General features: G+C 43.5%; 1 protein-coding gene across 7 annotated transcripts in view; it reads right to left on the bottom strand.

Annotated features, from left to right (window-relative positions):
- The window catches only part of LOC139276702 (bis(5'-adenosyl)-triphosphatase-like), a 1572769-nt gene that overhangs the window by 1259946 nt on the left and 285045 nt on the right, over positions 1 to 27778 (bottom strand). The window contains exon 4 of one of the 7 annotated variants that reach the window (XM_070894670.1): positions 27360 to 27543. The exons of the other annotated variants lie outside the window; for them this stretch is intronic. The gene's annotated coding sequence lies outside the window, so the exon portion shown is untranslated. The remainder of the gene's footprint in view (positions 1 to 27359; positions 27544 to 27778) is intronic. 7 annotated transcript variants of the gene reach the window in all.

Here is a 27778-nt window from a genome sequence, read left to right as displayed (position 1 = left end):
ACTTTGGAAAGCCAGACACTGCATTCAGAGAACTTTTCAATTTTTATTATAATTAAGGACAGATAAAGAGAGTATGCAGTTTGATCCAGTGGGCCGAAATTTAGATGAGTGAGCTTCATGATCTGGGTTTCTAGCACAGCATGGTGTGGTTTCAAAAATAGTTTGTATTAAATACACTAGATACATGATCTTGAGGCAGATTAAAGCGCAGGACTATGTGACCTATTTTGGTCTCCTCGCATTGTGGGTGATATTGAGGCTTTGCAAAGGATGCAGAGGAGGGCCACTCGACTAATTCCCAGTTTAAAGCATCGTAGTTATCAAGATAGGCTAAAAGAGGTGGGACTCTAAACTTTAGAGAAGTGTACACTTAGGGGTGATCTGATCGAGGTGGACAAGGGAGAACCAGTGGATGTGGTGTATTTGGATTTTCAAAAGGTTTTTGACAAGGTACCACATAAGAGATTGGTGTGCATAATCAAAGCACATGGTATTGGGGGTAATGTACTGACGTGGATAGAGAACTTGTTGGCAGACAGGAAGCAGAGAGTCGGGATAAACGAGTCCTTTTCAGAATGGCAGGCAGTGACTAGTGGAGTACCACAGGGCTCAGTGCTGGGACCCCAGCTCTTTACAATATACATCAATGATTTAGATTAAAGAATTGAGTGTAATATCTCCAAGTTTGCAGACGACACAAAGCTGGGTGGCGGTGTTAGCTGTGAGGTGGACACTAAAAGGCTGCAGGGTGACTTGGACAGGTTAGGTGAGTGGGCAAATGCATGGCAGATGCAGTATAATGTGGATAAATGTGAGGTTATCCACTTTGGTGGCAAAATCACAAAGGCAGAATATTATCTGAATGGCGGCAGATTAGGAAAGGGGGAGGTGCAACGAGACCTGGGTGTCATGGTTCATCAGTCATTGAAAGTTGGCATGCAGGTACAGCTGGCGGTGAAGAAGGCAAATGTTGGCCTTCATAGCTAGGGGATTTGAGTATAGGATCAGGGAGATCTTACCGCAGTTGTACAGGGCCTTGGTGAGGCCTCACTTGGAATGTTGTGTTCAGTTTTGGTCTCATGGTCTTTGGAAGGACGTTCTTGCTATTGTGGAAGTGCAGCGAAGATTCACCAGACTGATTCCCGGGATGGTGGGATTAACATATGAGGAGAGACTGGATCAACTGGGTCTTTATACACTGGAGTTTAGAAGGATGAGAGGGGATCTCATAGAAACATATAAAATTCTGACGGGACTGGACAGGTTAGATGCAGGAAGAATGTTCCCGATGATGGGGAAGTCCACAACCAGGGGACACAGTCTTAGGATAGGGCTAGGCCATTTAGGACTGAGATGAGGAGAAACTTCTTCATTCAGAGAGTTGTTAACCTGTGGAATTCCCTACCGCAGAGAGTTGTTGATGCCAGTTCATTGGATATATTCAAGAGGGAGATAGATATGGCCCTTGCAGCTAAAGGGATCAAGGGGTATGGAGAGAAAGCAGGAAAGGGGTACTGAGCGAATGATCAGCCATGATCTTACTGAATGGTGATGCAGGCTCGAAGGGCCGAATGGCCTACTCCTGCACCTATTTTCTATGTTTCTACCCGTTTTCTCTCTCCCTCCTTTTTTTAAAAGTGGGGTTACATTAGCTACCCTCCAGTCCATAGGAATTGATCCAGAGTCGATAGACTGTTAGAAAATGATCACCAATGCATCCACTATTTCTAGCGCCACTTTCTTCAGTACTCTGGGTTGCAGACCATCAGGCCCCGGGGATTTATCGGCCTTCAATCCCATCAATTTCCCTAACACAATTTCACGCCTAATAAAGATTTCCTTCAGTTCCTCCTTCTCACGAGACCCTCGGTCCCCTAGTATTTCCAGAAGATTATTTGTGTCTTCCTTTGTGAAGATAGAACCAAAGTATTTGTTCAACTGATCTGCCATTTCTTTGCTCCCCATTATAAATTCACCTGAATCTGACTGCAAGGGACCTACATTTGTCTTCACTAATCTTTTTCTCTTCACATATCTATAGAAACATTTGCAGTCAGTTTTTATGGCCCCAAGTTTCCACATGATTTGCTCCTGATTTTTAGGAGCAACTGGTGTAGAACGGAGTATCTTAGAAATCGGAATTGTCCACATTTAGTTTTCTGCAGTTCTAGTCAGGTAGAACAGTTTCACTTTGGAACTGAATTTTTTTTTCAAAAGGGGGCGTGTCCGGCCACTGACGCCTGATTTGAAAGTTTCCACAGTGAAAACGTACTCCAAACTAACTTAGAATGGAGCAAGTGAAGATTTTTGTACGCTTGAAAAAACCTTGACTACACTTTAAAAAATCAGGCGCAGGTTACAAATTAGGCATCGGGAACGAGGTGGGGGGGAGGGGGAGGGGGGGGGGGAAGGGAAGTCATTAAATTCTACAATCAATCCTTAGTTATACTTATACAAATATTATACAAATAAATCCAACCTGAATAAAAATTTATAAGCAAAGACATCTTTATATTTAAATTTGCAGAATGGGTGCACCACATATTATGCAATGGTTTGCTTCCTCATGCAAGAAATTCTTTGTTCTTGGTGGAAGTTGATCCATTGCAAAGTTGAATTGGCACTTTTACTTCTTCAAACACACAGTCCTTAATTTGCAGGCACCGGTTCTGCAAGTTTAGCATTGAAAAGCTGAACTCACTGATTTCAGCAAGTGATTTATTCAGCAGTGCTGCTAAAAGCACTCCTTCACACACAGAAATATCAAGAAAATTAAAATGCAAGCCTTTGCAGGGGTCCAAGAAACAAATTTTCACTTTTTCTGCAGCACTTTTAAAAATGGCCGAGTGCCAATGTTTACTTCAGACTGCGCGTGCGCGAACGCTCCAACGCGCATGCGCAGGGTTGCCGGCACCAAGAAGCCTCATTTAAATTGTACCCGTCCCCTCCTACTTACAAAATCGGCGCAAGTGGTAGGCTCCGCCCCCTGTGCGCCGCGCCAAGCAGACATCGAGCTTTTTCAGGCGCCATTTTCGGCGCGAAAAACAGGCGCCCAGCTCTGAGGGGCGGCTTTTTCGCCGCGTGTGGAAACTTGGGGCCTATGTTACCAGCAAGCTTCCGCTCATACTCTATTTTCCCCCTCCTAATTAGACCCTTTGCCCTCCTCTGCTGAATTCTAAATTTCTCCCAGTCCTCAGGTATGCTGCTTTTTCTGGCCAATTTATATTCCTTGGATCTAACACTACCCTTAATTTCCCTTGATAGCCACGATTGAGCCACCTTCCCCGTTTTATTTTTACTCCAGACAGGGATGTACAATTGTTGAAGTTCATCCATGTGATCTTTAAATGTTTGCCATTGCCTATCCACCATCAACCCTTTAAGTATAATTCGCCAGTCTATTCTAGCCAATTCACGTCTCATACCATCAAAGTTACCTTTCCTTAAGTTCAGGACCCTAGTCTCTGAATTAACTGTCCATCTTAATAAACAATTCTACCATATTATGGTCACTCTTCCCCAAAGGGCCTCGCTCAACAAGATTGCTAATTAGTCCTTTCTTATTACACATCACCCAGTCTGGGATGACCAGCCCTCTAGTTGGTACTTCGGCATATTGGTCTCGAAAACCATCCCTAATACACTCCAGGAAATCCTCCTCAACCGCACTGCTACGAGTTTGGTGAGTCCAATCTATATGTAGATTAAAGTCGCCCATGATAACTGCTGTACCTTTATTGCACGCATCCCTAATTTCTTGTTTGATGCTGTCCCCAAACCTCACTACTACTGCTTGGTGGTTTGTGCACAACTCCCACCAGCATTTTCTGCCCTTTGGTATTCCGTAGCTCCACCCATTCCGATTCCACATCATCCAAGCTAATGTCCTTCCTTATTATTGCGTTAATTTCCTCTTTAACCAGCAATGCCACCCTACCTCCTTTTCCTTTCTGTCTATCCTTCCTGAATGTTGAATACCCCTGGATGTTGAGTTCCCAGCCTTCGTCTCCGTGATGCCAATTATATCATACTCGTTAATTGCTGCCTGTGCAGTTAATTCGTCCACCTTATTATGAATACTCTTTGCATTGTGGGACAGAGCTTTCAGGCTTGTCTTTTTAACACACTTTGCCCCTTTAGAATTCTGCTGTAATGTGGCCCTTTTTGCTTTTTGCGTTGGGTTTCTTGGCCCTCCACTTTTACTTTTCTTCTTTGTATCTTTTGCTTCTGGTCCCATTCTACCTCCCTTTGTTTCCATGCATAGGTTCCCATCCCTCTGCCATATTAGTTTAACCCCTCCCCAACAGCACTAGCAAACACTCCCTCTCGGACATTCGTTCCGGTCCTGTCCAGATGCAGACTATCCGGTTTGTACTGGTCCCACCTCCTCCAGAACCGGTTCCAATGTCCCAGGAATTTGAATCCCTCCCTTCTGCACCACTCCGCAAGCCACGTATTCATCTGAACTATCCTGCTATTCCTACTCTGACTAGCATGTGGCACTGATAGCAATCCTGAGATTACTACCTTTGAGGTCCTACTTTTTAATTTAGCTCCTAGCTCCCTAAATTCATCTTGGAGGACCTCATCCCGTTTTTTTACCTATATCGTTGGTACCTATATACACCATGACAACTGGCTATGTACTGATTTATGTCTGCTTCATCATTTATTCGGACTATCAATAAAATATTATTCTCTGAAGTAATTTCTAAGAAGGCTGAGGATGGGATTGTACTGCCCCTAATTACATAGCTAACAATTGGTTAAGGCAGAAAGAATTAAATCTAAATATTGCACATCTTAAGTTCAAAAGAATATTGAAGCATTGGGGAGAATTTAGAGAATAGTGAACGATGATACTGCTTTGTCCTTTGATCCCCAATGTTATACAAAACTTTCAAACATCTCTACTGTTCAGCACATGATCTAGTTTATCAGATGCTAATACTTCACAGGAAGGGGTAGAATTCCTGAAGCTTTTTGCTGTAGCTTCAGGTGAAAATTAAAGACGACAAATACAGGAACTTAAAATCAGAAGTTGACACCTGCAGCTGATGAAATGGCTGGAATGGCATTGATAAGTTTAAACAAAATGGCAAAGAATAGCTGTCTCTCCACATCCCTGCTTAACTATAAATAATTCTCAACCTAAATAGATTATTTTAATTAACCTACATGCTATCACAATCTTTTTTAATCTGAGAAATTTGAGTGTTCATCTGCCACATTGAAACATTTTTTGAAGTGACAATATGATCTGAATAGTTTGTTCTGAAAAAAAAAATCTCCTTCAAATTGACAGCATGCTAACCATTGAGTGCAGGTTTCCATACTGTGCTTATTTTCATATTTATAGACAGCAAAAAAGTAAACACATTAACAGTTTGTAACTATATGAGCTGGACCAACAGGAGATCACGTGCATTCTACTCCTGAGTTAATGTATGATAACCTAAAGAAGTCAGAAGGACAATAAATAAGTGAATCAGTTGACTGACTTGCTATCCATTTATGTCATTTTCTGTTTCAAATTTCCAGGTGTTTGCTTTTTAACTGCATCATCTGACAGCATTCCAGCAGCTGAAGTTATCCTAGTTACTCTTCTATACTTGTCGATTGTTTTACTATGAACAGGTTTTATTAAAAAATATGAACACTAATAAGAACATAAAAAATAGGAGCAGGACTAGGCCATTCGACCACACAAGCCCGCTCCGCCATTCAATAAGATAATGGCTGATCTTCCACCTCAACTCCACTTTCCAGCACTATCTCCATATCCGTTGATTGCCCCAATGTCCAAAAATCTATCGATCTCTGTCTTGAATATTCTCAGCGACTGAGCCCCCACAGCTCTCTGGGGTAGAGAATTCTAAAGATTCACCTCTCCTCATCACAGTCCTAAATGGCCGACCCCTTATTCTGAGACTGTGACCCCTAGTTCTAAACTCCCCAGCCAGAGGAAACATCCTCCCTGCCTCTACCCTGTCAAGTCCTGTAAGTATTTTGTATAAGAACATAAGAACATAAGAATATAAGAATTAGGAACAGGAGTAGGCCATCTAACCCCTCGAGCCTGCTCCGCCATTCAACAAGATCATGGCTGATCTGGCCGTGGACTCAGCTCCACTTACCCGCCCGCTCCCCATAACCCTTAATTCCCTTATTGGTTAAAAATCCATCTATCTGTGACTTGAATACATTCAATGAGCTAGCCTCAACTGCTTCCTTGGGCAGAGAATTCCACAGATTCACAACCCTCTGGGAGAAGAAATTCCTTCTCAACTCTGTTTTAAATTGGCTCCCCCGTATTTTGAGGCTGTGCCCCCTAGTTCTAGTCTCCCCGACCAGTGGAAACAACCTCTCTGCCTCTATCTTGTCTATCCCTTTCATGATTTTAAATGTTTCTATAAGATCACCCCTCATCCTTCTGAACTCCAACGAGTAAAGATCCAGTCTACTCAATCTATCATCATAAGGTAACCCCCTCATATCCTGAATCAGCCTAGTGAATCGTCTCTGTACCCCCTCCAAAGCTAGTATATCCTTTCTTAAGTAAGGTGACCAAAACTGCACGCAGTACTCCAGGTGCGGCCTCACCAATACCCTATACAGTTGCAGTTTCAATGAGATCACCTCTCAATTTTCCCCAAAGCATTGTTTTGGCGTACTTGAAGAGTTACGCCTGATATTTTGGGGCCTAAGTATGCCACAAAAAAAATTTCTAATTTTCCCCGTTGAATTTCCTCATTTTGGCGTGGCGTAACCCGACCTTTAGTTTTGGGGGTGGAGCCTTGATCTGCACTAAAAAGATCGGGCTGCCATGGTAACCAGGGACACAATGCGAGCTGAGGCTGTAAAGTGAAGTATACAGCCAGCTCCCAACACATTAAAAGAATTGAAAAACACATAGCAGCAACTAAACTCCAACCCCGCCCAAAGGGCTTGCCGGTCTGGTCCCATTCTCGGTCCCCATTCTCACAGCCCGGTCCCCGGATTATTTCTCTTACTCGCTCTCTCTCTTGTGTGTGTGTGTGCGTGTGTGTATGAGAGAGAGAACCAGGGACCAAGAACGGGACCAGACCGGGAGAATGGGGACTGGCAAGCCCTTCGGGCGGGGTTGGAGGCAAGTTGCTGCTGTGTGTTTTTCAATTCTTTTAGTGTGTTCGGGCATCTGCTGAGCCGATTTCCTTAACTCTCCAGAAGGTTTTCTAGAGAGGCCGCATACGCTGGCCTAAGCACAACTGGAGTAACTCTCAGCTGGCTAAACTGTCCTAAATGGCCAGAATTGGCACGGGTGGCAGGTTACGCCCCCTTCGGCTGAAAAAAAAACTGACCTAAAAAAATCGTAACTTACTGAGTTACACTAGTGCAAATTGATTGGGGAAACTGTGGTTTTACAACTTAGGCCAAAAAGAGTAGCCTGCTCCAAAAAAACTGCGCAAATCACTGGGGAAAATTGAGCCCATTCTTCTCAACTATGGAGGATATAGGCCTAGTCTACTCAATCTCTCCTCACAGGACGATCCCCCTGCTGTGTATGGAGAAATAATCAGACTGAACACTGTGAGCCCAAAGTAAAGTGTGACCTTAGTCTTTTATTGCAGGTCTTCAGAGTGCCTCTCCAACCTGAGAAGCCTCCTTAAATACCTGTGCTCCCAAGGGATTATGGGATTTCTTGGGACTCCAGGGGTTGAGCCCTCTGGTGGCTATACAGGGTAAATACAAGTATACATAGATAACACCCCCCATCCCAGGAATCAGTCTGGTGAACCTTCGTTGCACTCCCTCTATGGAAAGTATATCCTTCCTTCGGTAAGGAGATCAAAACTGTTCACAATACTCTCACCAGGTCACAATATAATTGCAAGAATATGTCTTTACTCAAATCCTCTTGTAATAAAGGCCAACATATCATTTGCTTTCTTAATTACTTGCTATATCTGCATGTTAACTTTCAGTGATTCGTGTACAAGGACCCCTCTGAATACCAAACTCTGAACATCAACCCAATCTCTCACCATTTAAAAAATACTCTGCTTTATTTTTTCTACCCAAGGGATAACTCCACATTTCTCCACATTATATTCCATTTGCCATGTTCTTGCCCACTCTTAGCCTTTCTTATAACCACTTGAAGCCTATTTGCATCCTCCTCACAACTGACATTCCCACCTGGCTTTGTATCATCAACAAACTTGGATATATCATATTTGGTCCCCTCATCCAAATCATTGATATAGATTGTGAATAGCAGAGGCCCAATACAAGACATATTCTTGCAATTGTATTGCGGCACCCCACTATTTACAGCCTGTCAACTTGAAACTGACCCGTTTATTCCTACTCTCTGTTTTCTGTCCATTAACCAATCCTCAATCCATGCTGGTATATTACCCCCAATCACATGAGCCCTAACCCAAATTTTGTTTAATAACCTCTTGTGTGGCACCCTATCAAATGCCTTCTGAAAATCCAAATACACCATATCCATTGGCTCCCCTTTATCTATTCTGCTAGTTAGAAACTCAAAAAGCTCCAACAGATTTGTCAAACATGATTTCCCTTTCATAAATCCATGTTGACTCTGCCCAATCTTATTACGATTTTCTAAAGTGCCCTGTTACCACGTCCCAATTAATAGATTGTAGCATTTTCCCTACTACTGATGTTAGGCTAACTGGTCTGTAATTCCCCGTTTTCTCTCTCCCTCCTTTCGTAAATAGCGGGGTTACATTTGCTACCTTCTATAATATATGCACCTGTGAGTATGTTCACAAGTTTGTAGAGCTGCTGCATGGGTGCCATCAGCTGGTCCAGGCAGCGGGCAGTCGAAGGGGTCGCTCAGCCCAACTGCCTGCCTCTCTTCCACGGTTACATCCGAGCCAGGGTGTCCCTCGAGATGGAGCACGCGGTGTCCACCGGTACGCTCGCGGCCTTCCGAGAGAGGTAGGCGCTGGAGGGACTGGAGTGCATCATTACCCCGGCAACCAAATTTTAATTTGAACCACGTAATGCTTAAAGTTTAATTTGTTTAATTGCCGGTTTTAGTGCCCCGCCCTCCCCCCTCGTCCTTTTAGCCAGGGGGCACTTGTGTAATTTGTGTTTTGGTGCCCTTGGGAAAAAAAATATTTAAAAAAAAACAAGGGGGCACCTGAAAAGTTTTTGGAGTGTGCCCCCCCTTCAATCAGGGGGCACCTGATTACTGATACAACTCGCTATCGGAGGCGCTCCATATCCGTGGAGGGGCGCTCTCGGGGCAACAGCACAGTGCCGAGTCCAGCACTGCGTTCCGGAGCCCAGCACCCCGCCAGCAACATCAGCGCTATGCAGATGTTCCGTGTCGCACTGATGTGGCCCCTCCCCTTCAATTAAAGAGGAGGCCGCTGTACGCTCTGCAGGCCCTTTGGCAGCCGCCGGAGTGCCAAGCTGTAGGATGGCGGCCCGGTCGAGGCGAGGGCCGCCATGGTCAGGCCGACAGAAAAATATGGCAGTACACAGCACAAATGGCCTCCCCTTTAAGGGGTGCCCTGGTGGCGGATGTCCGCCAGCTTTGCGCCCCATGTTGCTGGCGCCAACATCAGCCGACGTCAGCCCCACCTCCCGTGGGGCAATTTCCCCCACGGGGCGGTGAGGGGTCGGACCATTTTTCCTGTGAGGCTTTTGAATCTTGAAGGAATGTATGTTTGTTGTAACTTATGTATTAATTCCTTAAATGCTAGCCGTTGCTTGTCTACCATAATACCCTTTAATGTAGTTTCCCAATCTATCTTAGCCAACTCGCCCCTCATACCTACGTAGTTTTCTTTGTTTAGATTTAAGACCCTAGTTTCAGATTTAATATAAAATTCTATCATATTATCCCTCTTCCCTAAAGGCCTTTTACTACATGGTTATTTATTAACCCTTTCTCATTGCACAATAATTGCTAAGCATTGTTCACAATATGAAGGAAATATTGAATCATATAATTACAAAATATAAGCTATTTTAACTGAAGGAAATCAGACACACCTCCCTCCTCCCCAGTGCAGCAATCAGAAATTAGATTGGGATTTACTATTTAGCTCAAGGGTTTCAGATATGATGCCTACATTAGCACATTTCCTAACTGTCTGACACAACTCAGTCCAAAATAATTAGATTATCAATCCAGCTCTGTCCACAGCACAATGTTGTGTGAAGTGCAATTTAGTTCTTACTTACCAGAAGCATCAATAACTGGGTTGGACAAAGATGCATTATTAATACTGCTGCATTTAACTTCATCGACTATACTATGATTACCACCATCACAAGATTAAGTATTGGTGATTACAATAAACGTAAACTGCTACTTAAAACCAATCCACAGAATCTAATTCATCATAAGCACAATAGTAAACTTAATTTTAAGTATCATCTTTCGCCATTAGCTCAGTTTTGCTTAATTACAGTTTCACAGAGTGGCATTCACTGATTACTATACAGACTTAGAAAGGTCAAGGCCAGAGTCTATATTCAATGTGTCACTGTAGGTTTCCAGCTTTACAACTGTCACTTGGGCAACATGAACATAAAATCAAACAACCATTTTCCTTGGATGACAGACTGTCTGCAGCATTGGATAATTCTGTCTTCCTCTGTGATCCTCTGGGTTCATCTTGAGTTACTTGCTTGGGGAGGAATAATCTGTTGTCATTGTCTTCATTTTTTGGATTAAGGGAATTAAGAGATATAGGAATAGGGCAGGAAAGTAGAATTGAGGTAGAAGATCAGCCATGATCTTACTGAACGGCAGAGCACGCTCGAGGGGGAGTATGGCCGACTCCTGATTACATTTCTTAAGATATTATTCATTAGTCCACTTCCTAACCTTGCACATAATTGTGTGACTGGACTGCAGTCCGTGGGAATTTGTGGATAGTGAGACTGTCCCGAGCAAACACGTCTGCAGGAAATGTCTCCATCTCCAATCTCTCCGGTTCAGAGTCATTGAGCTGGAGTGCGAGTTGGAGACACTCTGACACATAAAGGAGGGGGAGGAATTTCTGGATAGTTTTATCCAGAATACAGTCACACCCAGAGGAAAGCACAAGTTCAGGAAAGGGAGGGTGGGACTGTTAGTGAGCAGGGTAGCAGGGATTTAGGAGAGGTTGAGAAGGAGGTCCTGCAGACGCTGGTCCTGTCCAACAGGTGCGATGTACTCGCTACCTGTGAGGACATGAAGAAAAACTGCAGGGAGGCCAGCAGTTTTTGGCACCGTTGCTGAGAAGTCTGTTCAAGGGTGGGGGATGGAATGTGAGAGCAGAATAGAACAGTCCAAGTTCCAGGAGAGTCCGAGTTCGGGAGAGTCCCAGTTTCGGGAGTGTCCGAGTTCCGGGGGAGTCCAAGAGCGGGAGAGTCCGAGTTCGTGAGAGTCCGAGTTCGGGAGGTCGGTGAGTTTGGTAAGCCTTGTGAGGTTGACGAATTGGTCAGCCCTGTGAGGTCGGCGAGTCGGGAGTTTGGAGGCTGGGAGTTCGGAGGCCTCGGAGGTCAGTGAGGTGAGTTGGTAAGTAGCTCTCTTTTCTCTATTTCTTTTTATGTAGATTTAAACTAGATAAGGCTAACTAGAGGGATGGCAGTGCAGCTTAGTCCCGTGGAGTGCATATCCTGCGGCATGTGGGAAGTCCTGGACCTTTCGTGCAGCCTAGACAATCATGTGTGCAGGAGGTGTCTCCAGCTTCAACTGCTCGAGCTCCGCTTTTTGGAGCTGGAGCAGCGGGTGGAGTCAATACGGTGCATCCGCGAGGCTGAGAGCTATGTGGATAGCATATTTCAGGAGGTGGTCACCTCGCAGCTTAAAGATGTGCAGGTAGAGGGGAAGTGGGTGACCACCAGACATAGTAAATGTGCTGGGCAGGTAGCGCAGGAGTCCCCTCGTGAGTCCATCTCGCTTTCAAACCGATATTCACTTCTAAGTCTCAGTAAAGACAATGGTGCCTCTGGGGAGTGCAGCCAAAGCCAATTCCAAGACACCACGGGTGGCTCAGCTGCACAGGGGGAGGGACGAAGAACAAAAGAGCCCTAGTGATAGGGGATTCTACAGTTAGGGGAACAGACAGACGTTTCTGCGGCCATAGATGTGACTCCCGAATGATTTTGTGCCTCGCTGGTGCCAGAGTCAAGGATGTCATAGAGTGGACACAGGGCATCCTGGGAGTGGGGGGAGGGTAAACAGCTAGAGGTCATAATCCATATCAGGGCCAATGACATCGGTAAAATGAGGGATGAGGTCCTACAGGAAGAATTCAGGGATCTAGGAAGAAAATTAAAGGGTAGGACTTCAAAAGTAGTAATCTCCGGGTTATTACCGGTGCTAATGAGTATAAGAATAGAAGGATAGAGAGGATAAACATGTAGCTGGAAAGTTGTTGTAGGAGGGAGGGCTTTGACTTCTTGAGGCATTGGGACCGCTTCTGGGGGAGATGTGACCTGTACAAACCAGACAGGTTGCATCTCAACAGCGCCGGGACCAATATCCTCACAGGGAGTTTTGCTTGTGCTGTTGGGGAGAGTTTAAACTCGCTTGGCAGGGGGATGGGAACCTGAGAACTAATTCAAAAGGGAAGGAAGTAAAGCAGAAATTGGATAGCAAGAATCTTTGAAGCGAATCTGTAAGACAGAGGAAACAGGGCTCAGTATGTTGTAAGCAATGAGGTCTTCATGTGCTGAATGGTATATACTTTAATGCAAGGAGTATAGCGAATAAGGCGGATGAGCTAAGAGCACAGGTAGAAACTTGGGAGTATGACATTATAGCCATTACAGAAACATGGCTGAAAGAGGGGCAGGTTTGGCAGATCAATATTTCTGGCTACAGGATTTTTAGACAAGTTAGAGAGGCGGGTAAAAAAAGGGGGGGTTGCTGTACTGATTAAAGAAACGATTACAGCAGTGAGGAGGGATGATATGTTAGAGGGATCATCAAATGAGGCCATATGGGTCGAATTGAAAAATAAAAAAGGGGTGATCACACTGCTGGGCGAGTATTATAGACCCCCAAACAGTGGGAGGGAGATAGAGGAGTAAATATGTAAGCAAATTGCTGTGAAGTCCAAAAACCATAGGGTAGTAAAAATAGGGGATTTTAACTATCCAAATATTGATTGGGATAAAGTTACTGTGAAGGGATGGAGGGTGTGGAACTCTTGAAATGCATTCAAGAGAACTTTTTTAGTCAGTATGTAGCAAGCCCAACACGAGAGGGGACGGTCTTGGATTTAATTTTGGGGAATGAAGCTGGGCAGGTTGAAGGAGTATTAGTGGGAGAACACTTGGGTGCCAATGACCATAATTCAGTCAGATTCAAGTTGGTTATGGATAAGGACAAGAATAGGCCTGGAATAAAAGTTCTGAATTCGAGAAAAGCTAATTTTGCTCAGTTAAGGAATGATTTGGCCATAGTGGACTGGAAACAGCTACTTGTGGGTAAATCAGTGTCGGAACAGTGGAAGGCATTCAAGGAGGAGATCCGGAAGGCTCAGGCTAAACATATGCCCGAAAAGAAAAAGGATGGGAAAAATAATTCTAGAGCCCGCTGGATGTCCAGGGACTTACAGGGGAGGATGAAGAAAAAAAGGAACGCTTATGTCATATACCAATGGCTAAATACCTTAGAATTTTTAGAGGAATATAGAAAGTTAAGAGGCAAAATTAAAAAGGATATTAGCAATGCTAAGAGAGAGCACAAGAAATTATTGGCCAATAAAATTAAGGAAAACCCTAAGATGTTCTATAAATATATTAAGAGTAAGAGGGTAACTAAAGAAAGGGTAGGGCCTATTAGAGACCATGAGGGTAATCTTTGTGTGGAAGCGGAAGATGTTGGTAGGGTTCTTAACGAATACTTTGCATCTGTTTTCACAAAGGAAAGGGGTAATACAGATACTGCGAGTGAGGAGTGTGATATTCTGTGTGTGAGAGAGGAAGTGTCTGTATAGTGAGAGAGGAAGTATTAAGGGGTTTAGCAGCTTTGAAAGTAGATAAGTCCCCAGGCCCGGATGAAATGCATTCCAGGCTGTTGAGCGAAGTAAAAGAGGTAATAGCAGAGGCCTTGACATCATTTTCCAGTCCTCTTTAAATCTGGGCATGGTGCTAGACGATTGGAGGACTGCTAATGTAGTACCCTTGTTTAAGAAGGGAAAAAGGGATAGGCCGAGTAATAACAGGCCAGTCAGCTTTAACCTCAGTGATGGTAAAATTATTCGAAAATAATCCTGAAAGACAGGATAAATCTGCATTTGGAAAGTCAAGGATTAATTAGGGACACTCAGCACGGATTTGTTAAAGGAAGATCGTGTTTGATTAACCTGATTGAACTTTTTGAGGTAACCAAGAGGGTCGATGAGGGTAGTGCGTACGATGTAGTATATATGGACTTTAGCAAGGCTTTTGATAAGGTCCCACATGGTAGACTGGTCATGAAGGTTAAAGCCCATGGGATCCAGGGCAAAGTAGTAAGTTGGATCCAAAATTGGCTTGGATGTAGGAAGCAAAGGGATTGATAGATGTTTTTGTGACTGGAAGGATGTTTCTAGTGGGGTTCCGCAGGGCTCAGTACTGGTTCCCTTGCTTTTTGTGGTATATATCAACGATTTGATTTGAATATAGGGAGTATGATGAAGAAATTTGCAGACGACACTAAAATTGGCTGTGTGGTTGATAATGAAGAGGAAGGTCATGGGCTGCAGGAGGATATCAATCTACTGGTCAGGTGGGCAGAGCAGTGGCAAATGGAATTTAATTCAGAGAAGTGTGAGGTGATGCACTTTGGGAGGGCTAATAAGGAAAGGATATACACATTAAGCGGTAGGCCACTTAATAGTGTAGATGAACAAAGGGACCTTGGAGTGCTTGTCCACAGGACCCTGAAAGTAGCAGGCCAGGTGGATAAGGTGGTTAAGAAGGCATACGGAATGCTTACCTTTATTGGCTGATGCATAGAATATAAGAGCAGGGAGGTTATGCTTAAATTGTATAATATTTTGGTTGGACCACAACTGGAGGACTGCGTGCAGTTCTGGTCGCTGTATTATTGGAAGGACGTGATTGCACTAGAGAGGGTGCAGAGGAGATTTACTAGGATGCTACCTGGAATAGAGAATCTTAGTTATGAGGACAGATTGGATAGGCTGGGTTTGTTCTCATTGGAGGTAGGGAGGAGACTCATTGAGGTGTACAAAATATTGAGGGGCTTGGACATAGTGGATAGTAAGGGCCTATTTCCATTGGTGGAGTCGTCGATTACGATGGGGCACAGTTTTAAGGTGGTTGGTGGAAGGTTTAGAGGGGATTTGAGGGGGTGGGGCTTCATATGCAGAGGGTTGTGGGGATCTGGAACTTGCTGTCTGGAAGAGTGGTGGATGCAGAAACCCTCACCACTTTTAAGAGATGGTTGGATGGGCACTTAAAGTGCAGTAACCTGCAGGGTTACGGACCGAGAGCTGGTAATTGGGATTAGACTGGATGACCTTTTGTTCGACAGCGCAGATATAATGGTAAGTACTGCAGGGAATAGAATACAGCCAGGGTGATCTCCTGGACTAGTTTCGATCAGCTGGATGGGTCGGAGAGGAATTTTCCCAGATTCTTTCTCTCTAAATTGGCCTGGGTTTTTATCTGGTTTTTGCCTCTCCCAGGAGATCACGTGGCTCCAGTTGGGGAGGAGTGTAGAATGTTTCAGTATGAGGGGTGTCGCAGTTGTGTGAGGTGGACAGGTTGGGCTGAGTGCTTTTTGCCTTTTCGTCATGGTTCATAGGTTTATATGAAACCTTTAGGGCTGCTGACCAAGGGCCGTATGGCTCTCTGTCAGCCGGCATGGACACAATGGGCCGAAATAGCTTCCTTTTGCGCTGTAAATTTCTATGTTTCTATGTTTCTAAATGTGATAGGGAACTCTATAATTAGTGCAATAGATAGCATCCTCTGCAGGCAAGAATGAGAATCCCAAAGGGTGTGTTGCTAAGATAAGGGCTATCTCACGGTGGCTGGACAGGAACTTGGAAAGGGAGGCGGTAAATCCAGTTGTCATGGTCCATATTGGAACAAACAACATAGGTAGGAATAGGGAGGCGGTCCTGCTGAAAAAGTATCAGGAGTTAGGCTCTAAATTAAAAAGCAGGACCTCGAGGGTAATAATCTCTGGATTATTGCCTGAGCCACGTGCAAATTGGCACAGAAGCAGACACATCAGAAGAATTAACACATGGCTAAAGGGTTGGTGTGGGAAAGAGGAGTTCCTTTTCATGACACACTGGCATCAGTTCTGGGACAGGAAGGAGTTGTACCGGTGGGATAGGCTCCACCTGAATCGAGATGGGACCCGTGTCCCAGCAGAAAGGGTAAATTGGGAGGTAGAAAGGGCTTTAAACTGGTAATATGGGGGGAGGGATCAACAAGAAACGTAATAAGCCTAAATATAAACAAAACAGGAAAAAAGAGCATCGGAAAAAATAAAGTATGGAAGGACATTGATGGCAAGGGAATAACTAGAGTTATAGAACAGGTGCCTAAAAAGATGGTTAAACATAAAGTGAGAGGAAATTCTATTAAAAATGAGTTAAAGTGTCTGTATAGCAATGCACACAGTGTCCGCAATAAAACAGGGGAGCTGTAGGCAATCATGCATTGTGAGGAACCAGACATAGTAGGAATTACTGGGACATGGCTTCAGAAAAATCAGGACTGGGAATTAAACATTGAAGTGTATAACATATTTAGAAAAGATAGAGGGGAGAAAAGGGGAGGTGGAGTAGCTGTACTCATTCGGGATTACATAATGGCAGTAGATAAAAGTTACGCAGCTATCAGCAAGACAAAAATAGAATCCAAATGGATAGAGATGAAAGATAGTAAAGGATCAATCACACTACAGACCACCTGATAGTGGAAGGGAGGTGGAGGAAGAAATATGCAGACAAATTAGGGTAATTAGTAAAAAAACATAGAATAATAATCATGGGAGATTTCAACCACCCCAATATTAATTGGACAGAAGAAGAAGGTAAAGGGGATAAGGTAAAGGGGATAAGGGAATGGAGTTCCTACACGACTCTTTTCTAACTCAATATGTAAAAAGCCCAACAGGGGAGAATTCGCTATTGGATCTAGTAATGAGGAATGAACCAGAGCAGATAAGAGAAGTAACAGTCGGTGAATATCAAGGCAATAGTGACCCTAATATAATACGCTTTAAGATGATAATTGAGAAGGACATAAGTATGACGAAGACCAGAGTGACAGATTGAACAACAGCTGATTTTGAGGGGCTGAGAACATAAGTACCTAAGAAATAGGAGCAGGTGCTAATCAGAGTAGGAATCGCAGGATAGCGCAGATCAATACGTGGCTTGAGCAGTAGCGCAGCAGGGAGGGATTCAAATTCCTGGGGTATTGGAACCGGTTCTGGGGGAGGTGGGACCAGTACAAACCGGACGGTCTGCATCTGGGCAGGACCGGAATTAATGTCCTCGGGGGAGTGTTTGCTAGTGCTGTTGGGGAGGAGTTAAACTAATATGGCAGGGGGATGGGAACCAATGAAGGGAGACAGAGGGAAACAAAAAGGAGATAAAAGCAAAAGACAGAAAGGAGATGAGTAAAAGTGGAGGGCAGAGAAACCCAAGGCAAAAAACAAAAAGGGTCACTGAATATAAAGGGGCTGCAGAAGGGGTCAAAACTAAAAATCATGGTTTAAAAACTAGGATTAAAACACTCTACCTAAATGCACGCAGCATTCGAAATAAAATAAATGAGTTGACGGCACAAATCATTACAAATGGGTATGATTTGGTGGCCATTACAGAATCATGGTTGCAGGGTGGCCAAGACTGGGAATTAAACATACAGGGGTATCTGACGATTCGAAAGATAGACAAGAAGGGAAAGGAGGTGGGGTAGCTCTGTTAATAAAGGATGATATCAGGGCAGTTGTGAGAGATGATATTGGCTCTAATGAACAAAATGTGGAATCATTGTGGGTGGAGATTAGAGATAGTAAGGGGAAAAAGTCACTGGTGGGCATAGTTTATAGACCCCCAAATAATAACTTCACAGTGGGGCGGGCAATAACCAAGGGAATAATGGAGGCATGTGAAAAAGGAACGGCAGTAGTCATGGGGGATTTTAACCTACATATCGATTGGTCAACTCAAATCGCACGGGGTAGCCTGGAGGAGGAATTCATACAATGCATACGGGATTGTTTCTTAGAACAGTATGTAACAGAACCTACAAGGGAGCAAGCTATCTTAGATCTGGTCCTGTGTAATGAGACAAGAAAAATAAACGATCTCCTAGTAAAAGATCCTCTCGGAATGAGTGATCACAGTATGGTTGAATTTGTAATCCAGATTGAGGGTGAGGAAGTTGTGTCAGAAACGAGCGTGCTATGCTTAAACAAAGGGGACTACAGTGGGATGAGGGCAGAGTTGGCTAAAGTAGACTGGAAACACAGACTAAATGGTGGCACAATTGAGGAACAGTGGAGGACTTTTAAGGAGCTCTTTCATAGTGCGCAACAAATATATATTCCAGTGAAAAAGAAGGGCGGAAAGAGAAGGGATAACCAGCCGTGGATAACCAAGGAAATAAAGGAGAGAATCAAATCAAAGACCAATGCGTATAAGGTGGCCAAGGTTAGTGGGAAACTAGAGGATTGGGAAAATTTTAAACAACAGCAAAGAATGACTAAAAAAGCATGAAAGAAAGGAAAGATAGATTTCGAAGGTAAACTTGCGCAAAACATAAAAACAGATAGTAAAAACTTTTACAGAAATATAAAACGGAAAAGAGTGACTAAAGTAAATGTTGGTCCCTTAGAAGATGAGAAGGGGGATTTAATAATGGGAATGTGGAAATGGCTGAGACCTTAAACAATTATTTTGCTTCGGTCTTCACAGTGGAAGACACAAAAACCATGCCAAAAATTGCTGGTCACGGGAATGTGGGAAGGACCTTGAGACAATCACTATCACTAGGGGTAGTGCTGGACAGGCTAATGGGACTCAAGGTAGACAAGTCCCCTGGTCCTGATGAAATGCATCCCAGGGTATTAAAAGAGATGGCGGAAGTTATAGCAGATGCATTCGTTATAAACTACCAAAATTCTCTGGACTCTGGGGAGCTACCAGCGGATTGGAAAGCAGCTAATGTAACGCCTCTGTTTAAAAAAGGGGGCAGACAAAAGGCAGGTAACTATAGGCCGGTTAGTTTAACATCTGTAGTGGGGAAAATGCTTGAAACTATCATTAAGGAAGAAATAGCGGGACATCTAGATAGGAATAGTGCAATCAAGCCGACGCAGCACGGATTCATGAAGGGGAAATCATGTTTAACTAATTTACTAGAATTCTTTGAGGATATAACGAGCATGGTGGATAGAGGTGTACCGATGGATGTGGTGTATTTAGATTTTCAAAAGGCATTCGATAAGGTGCCACACAAAAGGTTACTGCAGAAGATAGAGGTACGCGGAGTCAGAGGAAATGTAGTAGCATGGATAGAGAATTGGCTGGCGAACAGAAAGCAGAGAGTCGGGATAAATGGGTCCTTTTCGGGTTGGAAATCGGTGGTTAGTGGTGTGCCACAGGGATCAGTGCTGGGACCACAACTGTTTATAATATACATAGATGACCTGGAAGAGGGGACGGAGTGTAGTGTAACAAAATTTGCAGATGACACTAAGATTAGTGGGAAAGCGGGTTGTGTACAGGAAACAGAGAGGCTGCAAAGAGATTTAGATAGGTTAAGCGAATGGGCGAAGGTTTGGCAGATGGAATACAATGCCGGAAAGTGTGAGGTCATCCACCTTGGGAAAAAAAACAGTAAGAGGGAATATTATTTGAATGGGGAGAAATTACAACATGCTAAGATGCAGAGGGACCTGAGGGTCCTTGTGCATGAATCCAAAAAAGTTAGTTTGCAGGTGCAGCAGGTAATCAGGAAGGCGAATGGAATGTTGGCCTTCATTGTGAGAGGGATGGAGTACAAAAGCAGGGAGGTCCTGCTGCAATTGTATAGGGTATTGGTAACGCCGCACCTGGAGTACTGCGTGCAGTTTTGGTCACCTTACTTGAGGAAGGATATACTGGCTTTGGAGGGGGTACAGAGACGATTCACTAGGCTGATTCCGGAGATGAGGGGGTTACCTTATGATGATAGATTGAGTAGACTGGGTCTTTACGCGTTGGAGTTCAGAAGGATGAGGGGTGATCTTATAGAAACATTTAAAATCATGAAAGGGATAGACAAGATAGAGGCAGAGAGGTTGTTTCCACTGGTCGGGGAGACTAGAACTAGGGGGCACAGCCTCAAAATACGGGGGAGCCAATTTAAAACCGAGTTGAAAAGGAATTTCTTCTCCCAGAGGGTTGTGAATCTGTGGAATTCTCTGCCCAAGGAAGCAGTTGAGGCTAGCTCATTGAATGTATTCAAGTCACAGATAGATAGATTTTTAACCAATAAGGGAATTAAGGGTTACGGGGAGCGGGCGGGTAAGTGGAGCTGAGTCCAGGCCAGATCAGTCATGATCTTATTGAATGGCGGAGCAGGCTCGAGGGGCTAGATGGCCTACTCCTGTTCCTAATTCTTATGTTCTTAGGAGTAGGCCATTTGGCTCCTCTAGCCTGTTCCGCCATTCAGTAAGATCATGGCTGATCTGATCATGGGTTCAGCTCCACTTCCCTGCCCGCTCCCTATAACCCTTTATTCCCTTATCACTAAAAATCATATCTTTCTCCGCCTTAAATATATTCAATGACCCAGCCTCCACAGCTCTCTGGGGCAGAGAATTCCACAGATTTACAACCCCTGAGAGAAGAAATTCCTCCTCACAACTCAGGAAAACAAAATGAGCAACAATATTGGCAAACAATGATGTAGAACTGCAATGGAAAACATTTGAAACAGTGCTTAACAAAGTGCGGGAATAATATAATCTGCTAAAAGGAAAGAACAAGCGAGACAGTAATGGGACTCCATGGATGAATAAAGCCATCAGGGAACAACTGATGGTAAGGAAAGAGGTGTACATAGACAGCAGAGGAGTGCATGATAAGAGAGAATATGAAAAGATTCGGAGAGAAGTCAAACAACAATTAGGAAGGCAAAGATGAACTATGAAACTAAATTATCAAAGAAAATAAAAAAATAGTAAAATATTTTACTGGCACATAAATAAAAAAGGGTTGGGATGGGAATCGGCCATGAAGAGATAAACAGGATAATATCACGTGATGATAGAGAGATGACAGAAATATTAAATAATTATTTTGCTTCAGTATTTACCAAGGAGATAGAACAGGTCGACATAACATTGGATGATGAGATTAGTGATGAGATAAGTATATTTAAAATAAAAAAAGGGAATATATTAAATAAACTAATCAAACACAGAGGATAAAACCCCTGGTCCGGATGAATTGCATTTTAAAATAATCTAGGGAAGAGACAGCAGAGGCATTACTGCACATATTTAATTATTTAGAAAAAAGTGTCGTGCCAGAGGACTGCCAGGTGGCTAACATAATACCTAAATTTAAGAAGGGGGATAGAACATGTCCAGGGAATTATAGACCAGTCAGCTTAACATTGATGCTCGGAAAAATAATGGAATCTCTACTAAAGGAGAAAGTAGAACATCTAGAAACCAAAAATATAATGAATTTCATGGATTTCAAAAGGGAAAGTCTTGCCTGACCAACCTGATTGATTTTTTGAAGAAGTAACAGAGAGAGTAGACAATGGTAATGCAGTAGGTGTAATTTATCTAGATTTTCTTAAGGTACGCCATAATAGACTGATGAACAAGGTCAGAAAATGCAGAGTCAGGGGACAAGAAGCAGAATGGATAGCTAGCTGGCTTCAAGACAGAAAGTAGAGAGTATGTGTAAAGAGTAGCTGTTCACCGTAGCAGAAGGTGAGTAGTGGTGTTCCACAAGGATCAGTGCTCGGACCACGATTGTTCACAATTTATATTCACAATAAGAAAGAAAGACTTGCATTGACAACAACCAGACATCCCAAAGCGCTTCACAGCCAACAAAGTACTTTTTGAATTGTAGTCACTGTTTTAAAGTAGGAAATGCAGCAACCAATATGCGCACAGCAAGCTCCCGTAAACAGCAATGACCAGATAATCTGTTCAAAGTATTGTCAGTGGTTCCGATATATCTCAAAGTTTCCGATAGCAAGCACAGAGTAACAAATAGAAAATCTTTCCTGTAAATTGCCTTAGCTGCAGGATCTTTTTTACATCTTTGTAAAACAACAAAGCATAACAACCTCTGTTATTGTTTTAGTGGCTAACAAGTGAATTTATTGGATAAAAGATGAACAAGAAGATGGTAATTTAATCTTTGCTGTATGTGTGCTGACCAGCTCTTGAACAAATAATGTAAATGGACCATCTATTTAGGCAGGCAAATGTGAGGTACAGATTGAACCTCCCTTATCCAGAGCCCTCGGGACCTGGCCTGTTCTAGATAAGGGATTTTTCTGGACGAGGGGTGGTCATGTTAAATTGGATGGTACAGGTATTGAGCAAAGGGATATCAGGGCTGGCTGGCTTGGGGCTGGGAGTGCGACAGAGAGATCATGGGGGTGGGGGGTGGGGAGAAGGCGGTGGATCGCGGGATCAGGCCAGTGATTTCGGGAGTTGGCAGCGAGGAAGGACTTCAATTTGTTCATGTTGGAGTTCTGCACATGCGACACCCGGTGGCCGGGAATGGTTCTGGACGAGGGGTGGTTCCGGATACGGGAGGTTCAATCTGTATTACATTTTGGCAGAATGGACAACTAGCTGGCTTCAAGATAGAAAGCAGAGAGTAGGGGTAAAAGATAGCTATTCACAGTGGCAGAAGGTGGGTAGTGGTGTTCCACAAGGATCAATGCTGGGACCACTGTAGTTCACTATTTATATTAACTGTTTAGATAGACTATGAAATCAAAAACATAATTTCTAAATTTGCGGATTACACCAAATTGAGGAGGACTGTAACAAATTACAGGACATTAATAAACTTGTAGAATGAATATATAATTGGCAAATTAAGTTCAACACATATAAATGTGAAGTATTAAATTTTGGTAGGAAGAATAGGGAGGTCACTTATTACTTGGAGGGTGGGAGTCTCGGTGGGAGTCGACGAACAATCGGATCTCGGAGTATAAATACACAAATCACTACAAGTTGCGACACAGGTTAGCAAGGCCATAAAAAAAGCAAACCAAGCACTGGGACTTATTTCTAGAGGTATAGAATTGAAAAGTAGTTAAGTTATGCTAAACTTATATTGAACCTTTGTTGGACCACACTTAAGAGTACTGTGTACAGTTCTGGTCGCCATATTATAAAAAGGATATAGAGCCACTGGGGAGGGTGCAGAGAAGATTTATAAGGATGATACCAGAAATATGAGGGTATATATATATATATCAGGAATGGAAGAACAAGCTGGGTCTTTTTTCTCTTGAAAAAAGATTGAGGGGTGACCTAATAGAGGTCTTTAAAATTATGAAAGATTTTGATGGAGTGGATACAGAGAGAATGTTTCCACTTGTGGGGGACAGCATAACTAGAGGCCATCAAGATAAGATAGTCACCAAGAAATTCAATAGGGAATTCAGAAGAAACTTCTTTACCCAGAGTGGTGAGAACGTGGAACTCGGTAACATAGGGAGTGGTTGAAGCGAATAGTATAGTTACATTTAAGGGGAGGCTAGACAAGCATATGAGAGCGAAGGGTATAGAGGGTTAGGCTGATAAATTTAGATGAGGAAAAATGGGAGAGGGCATGAGTGGAGCATAAACGCTGGCATGAACTGATTGGACCGGTTGGTCTGTTTCTGTGCCATATAGCTTAAGTAATCCTATGTACCTTATTTTCTCTGTTGCCTGTTACAGTGTACTTTTTTCTGTGGTATTGAATTAACTCATTTAAATGTTCTACTTCTACTTGGATCTACAATAGCATAATATTCTGAAACATGCTAAATTAAGTTCTTAAACCCTCTCTCAACGGTCCTTCAAGCTTCATGAAGACAACGGTATCCTTAATCTAAACCATTTGAATATATTATCAATTGTAGCCAATGTAAGTTTTTTCAACATGAACATTTTAGAAAAACTAATTTAACAGCTGTTATCAATAATTCTTATTCCACTCAGATTGTCTGGCAGGTTCAATACCCAACGCCATAAGATTCCGTCTAGTTTATTGCTTCTATCCAAAGCCTAAGGTCTCTATAGCTATAAAGAAATTAAAAACACTAAAAGGTAAATTTTCTGATTGCATATTCCTGTATGGAAACTCATGTTACAGCATGTAATTTCATCGGGCCCAAGATTCGGCCTCAGTTGCTCCTGATTTTTTGGAGCAACTGCTGTAGAACAGAGTATCTTAGAAATTCAAATTCTCGGCATTTAGTTTGCTCCAGTTCTCGTCAGTTAGAACAGTTTCACTTTGGAACAGAATTTTTTTTTCAAAAGGGGTCGTGTCCGGCCACTTACACCTGTTTTCAAAGTTTCGGCAGTGAAAACTTACTCCAAACTAACTTAGAATGGAGTAAGTGAAGATTTTTGTAAGCTCGAAAAAACCTTGTCTACACATTAGAAAATCAGGCGTAGGTTACAAATTAGGCGTAGGGAACGAGGTGGGGGGGGGAGGGGGGGGAAGGGAAGTCATTAAATTCTACAATCAATCCTTAGTTATACTTATACAAATATTATACAAATAAATCCAACCTGAATAAAAATTTATAAACAAAGAAAAGATGAAATAAACCATGTTCCTACCTGTGTGAAACCGCAGCAGCCTTTGAGCTGCTGTGCTTCAGGCAGGCCTTTCATGTTGGAGACAGGCAGGGGTGTGGCGTCAGTGTCTCGACGGCAGCCCCAACAGTGGCAGCAAGCAGCCTTCGAGCTGAGCTGCTGTGCTGCAGGCAAGCCTTCATTCTGTTAGTGGCTGGCCGGCAGCCGAAGGATCAACACCGGAGGCACGCAGCTTTTCAAGGGGGTCAAGGCCATTCGGCCATGGGATAGGAGCGGCGTCTGTGGCTGGCCGGCAGCCGAAGGATCAACACCGGACGCACGCAGCTTTTCAAGGGGGTTGAGGCCATTCGGCCATGGGATAGGAGCGGCGTCAGTGGCTGGCCGGCAACCGAAGGATCAACACCAGACGCACGCAGCTTTTCCAGGGGGTTGAGGCCATTCGGCCATGGGATAGGAGCGGCGTCAGTGGCTCGACAGCAGCCGAGTCCTTTTAAAAATGGCCGAGTGCCAATGTTTGTTTGACACTGCACGTGTGCGCACGCTCCAACGCGCACGTGCAGGACTGCCGGCACCACGTTGGCTCATTTAAATTGGACCCGCCCCCCACTACTTACAGAATCGGCATGAGTGTTTGGTTCCGCCCCCCGCTGTGAAGAGCGCGCCGCGCCAAGCTGAGATCGAGCTCCGAGGAGCCGGAGAATATCAAAGTTTTTTTCTAGCACACTTTTAGGCGCGAAGAACAGGCGTCCAGCTCGGAGGTGCGCCGTTTTCGGCGCGGGCCGAAACTTGGGGCCATAATATGCACTTCTCATGGGTGAGGCTGCACATCAGCAGCACACAATTTACTGTGAAATATCCAAAAGGTGAATTGGACAGAAGTGTACACTCTAAATCCTAAAATAAATAAGATAATAGGCAACTAGTGTTCACAAAAGAATCAGATATGAGAGGAAAATCATTGTATCAAGCTATAAATACTAACCTAAAGAGCACATAGGTCATATGGAAGAATCAACATGGATTTAGAAACAAAAGATCATGCCTCACTAATCTACTGGAATAATTTCATTGAGTAATTAAGTCAGTTGATATAATTTTCCTGGAGTTTTACAAGTCATTTCATAAAGGAAGAGGTGATAAGTAGCAAAAGCTCTGTTTGGGGGCAATGACAACAAAGTTTGATATGGATCTATGTTGGGTCACCTACCATTCACACTATTCATGATCTTTTGGTTGAGATGCTTATTGTAGTAATTAGTAATAATATAAAAATTGCGAATGATCACAAGTTATGTGGGTAGGGGACAAATATAAGGGAGGTAGATGTTCTGGACTGATTAAGCAAGTCTGAGTTGAGGTAAAAGATAAGCCATGATCTTAGTGAATGGCGGGGCTGGCTCAAGGGGCCGAATGGCCTACTCCTGCTCCTAATTCTTATATTCTTATGTTCTTAGCACTTGGGCTAAGGAACAGATGTCGTTTAATACAGGTCAAGGTAAGGTCAATGCATGGTGAAACAGGAAACAGAGGGTCCTGCAATAGGCCATAAACCCCAATTTCACAGGGTGAACATCAATAACATATTTTCAAAACAACTGCCTCCCTTTAATGGCAAGTATATGGGCAGCAGAGTTTTCGATGAGTTCAAGTTTATGAAAGGTGGAAACTGGGAGGCCGGCCAAGAAAGCATTGGAATAGTTGAGTCTGTAGATAACAAAACTATGGATAAGGATTTCATCATATCCCATGTTGTGCAAAAAACTCCAACAAAAGCAACGGATACTGTTGCAATTGAAGGGTTAAATAATGAAGAACGGAAACATAGAAACATACATAGAAACATAGAAAATAGGTGCAGGAGTAGGCCATTCAGCCCTTCGAGCCAGCACCACCATTCAATATAATCATGGCTGATCCCTTTAGCCATAAGGGCCACATCTAACTCCCTTTTGAATATATCTAACGAACTGGCCTCAACAACTTTCTTTGGTCGTGAATTCCACAGGTTCACAATTCTCTGAGTGAAGAAGTTTCCCCTCATCTCGGTCCTAAATGGCTTACCCCTTATCCTTAGTCTGTGACTCCTGGTTGTGGACTTCCCCAACATCGGGAACATTCTTCCTGCATCTAACCTGTCCAATCCCGACAGAATTTTATATGTTTCTATGAGATCCCCTCTCATTCTTCTAGATACATGGGGCTCAATTTTCCCCAGTGATTTGTGCCCTTTTTTTGGTGCGGACTAGTTTTTTTGGCCTGTTAAAAAATACAAGTCTCCCAATCAATGTGCGCCAGCATAACTCAGTTACAATTTCTTTAGGTTTGTTTGTTTTTGGGTCATAGGGGGCGTAACCTGTAGTCTGCACCAGTTTTTCTCAATTATGTAAGTATGGCCAATTTAAATTTCTCCTAGGTCGGCGTATGTGACCACTCCCGAAAAACCTTCTGGTGACTTAAGAAAAACCAGCGCACATCAAAATATCGGCGCAGGAAGACACCATTGTTTTTATGCAAAGTTTTGGAGGGAGAGAACACTTAAACATGCATAATAAAGCTTAAATGTTTTTACCTTAAAACGCAGGAAATGGAAGTTTTATGCAATTCTTTAAGTTTTCATTTTTGTTAAACTGACACGCCACCACCAAACGTCTGCAAACAGGGCTCAAGGGTCGGGGCATCGGCCGGCAGAATCTGATACTCGCCCGGACACAGAGGCTCGGGGCTCGGCTTCAAAAGAAGCCGGGGTGGTGGGGCTGTGGAAACATACGGAAGACATCAGAAGCTTACACTACGTATCAAAGGAAGCCCGGGGGTTTGGGGGTGGGGTTTCCCGATCACTGCGTCTGCTCAGACCTGGGTGTGGTCCATACAGACCTTGTGGGGAGAGAGAACAAAGAATCTTGTCCTGCCTGCCGTTTTGAGCTTCTTACAAAGGTACAATTTAATCATGGAGGCAATACTGACAATGCCATACCTTGTGCAAGCCTT

The sequence above is a fragment of the Pristiophorus japonicus genome, chromosome 12 (genome assembly GCF_044704955.1).
Source record: "Pristiophorus japonicus isolate sPriJap1 chromosome 12, sPriJap1.hap1, whole genome shotgun sequence".
In the NCBI taxonomy this organism is placed as follows: Eukaryota; Metazoa; Chordata; class Chondrichthyes; family Pristiophoridae; genus Pristiophorus; species Pristiophorus japonicus.
Note: the sequence above shows the minus strand (reverse complement) of the source record. Positions and strands in the feature narration are given on the sequence as shown.